The sequence below is a fragment of the Panthera uncia genome, chromosome C2 (assembly GCF_023721935.1).
Source record: "Panthera uncia isolate 11264 chromosome C2, Puncia_PCG_1.0, whole genome shotgun sequence".
Taxonomy (NCBI): Eukaryota; Metazoa; Chordata; class Mammalia; order Carnivora; family Felidae; genus Panthera; species Panthera uncia.
Genome location: NC_064810.1, coordinates 122,351,881 through 122,353,446, shown reverse-complemented (window position 1 = coordinate 122,353,446; position 1,566 = coordinate 122,351,881). Strand labels below are relative to the sequence as shown.

General features: G+C 40.3%; 1 pseudogene; it reads left to right on the top strand.

Moving 5' to 3' along the window:
- Positions 1–705, top strand: LOC125922141 (cysteine-rich PDZ-binding protein-like; annotated as a pseudogene).
- The last annotated feature ends 861 nt before the right edge of the window (positions 706–1,566 follow it).

Sequence of the window (1,566 nt, the reverse complement as noted above, 5' to 3'; positions counted from 1 at the left end):
AGAGAGAGAAACAAAAACGTCCAGTTGTAAACAAACATTTTGAGGGGTGGGAGGTCAGAATATGGATGGAGATATTTTGAACATCAGCAGTGAGTGCATGTGACTGTCTTGTCACAAGGACTGGCAGAGCCCTCCCTCCAGTGGCTTTCTTGCAGACAGACCATCCCATCTACCTGCAGAGGGGCACAGCTGATAGAACACAGAGAACCCGATAAAGGTTCATGGAGAGTTGGCATCACAATGACCCTGACAGCTTCCCTGGCAACATACAGCAAGACTCTACCTGGCTCGTTCTCTGAGACCCAGTAGTTCCATTCCTGGGAATCTGCTCAAAGGAAATTGTCCTGACCATGGTCCTGCCGCTAAGGGAGTCCTCGACAGAAGAATGGTGTACAGAAAATGTGAAAAGAAACTTGATACTGCTATCACTCCAGACACGTGTCTTTGCACATCCAAATACACAAGCACATCCACATACTACAGAAATGGTAAAAAGAAGCTGAACAAAAATAAAGCCTTGACTTCAAAAAAGCAAGAAATCAGTCACATAGAAAGAATGAGTTCTCCACTTGGAGAATTTGTAAAAGTTCTCTGCACTACCCAGGTTCTCATTCCTGGCAGGGCTGTGCCTACAAAAAGGGCATCCGTATGATGTGGGGAAAATAGGTTTTAGACACCAAAAACTACCAGAAAATGTCTGTCTAGATATATTGGTGACGTTTCTGTCTTTCTATAAGATTTTACTTTCTTCTTGGACTTTTGAAGACATAACATAGATGTTCAAGTTACAAAATAGCATGTTGTAAAACAAATAGTTAAGTTTAAACCAGGGAAGTTGATCAGTGTTCATTCTTTCACTCTCGGGAAGTTTCTGAACAACAGCAATAGAGTCTTCCACCTTGAATTGTTATTTTCCTTACAGGCATTTTATTGAAGTGGAATAGGTGGCAAATTTAATGGAAAATAAGATGTCCCTGTTCTGTATGTACTTCTTACTTAACCTTATTCAGATCATTCTTATTATCCTCTACTTTATAAGTATTGCACAAGTGAGATTATTGACATTTGGCTCTGAACTTGGTGTCCAACTTAAAATTCTTCTCTCAGTCCCTGTTGGTTGCCTAGTTCTTAGAACCAATAGTCCCTCAATTCATTGCAGTTTCACTAAGTATTTAAATACTTGAGACTATTATTGCTGAATGGGTCCTTAGTAATTAGTCTGGACCCAAATCAAACAGACTGTATTTCTTGGAACCAAAACACCAATACCTTTCATCTGAGAACAAGGGCACACAGAACACCCCGCATAGGTGCAAATGAACACAGATTTCAGAAAAACATATTACACACGTTACCTTGAATTCAAACTGTCATGAAAGCCCAGAGCACAGTGGTCATCCATGATGATATGTAATACAAATGGATCACCACTCTTTGGAAAAGCTCTTTGGAGCAAACACCAAACTTTTTTTTTTTTTACCTTCTCCCCTCCCTCCTCCCCAAGAAAGAAAAGAAATACATAGAACAAAGGGGCAAAAGACGGAAGGCACAAAGAAGTTCCATGCA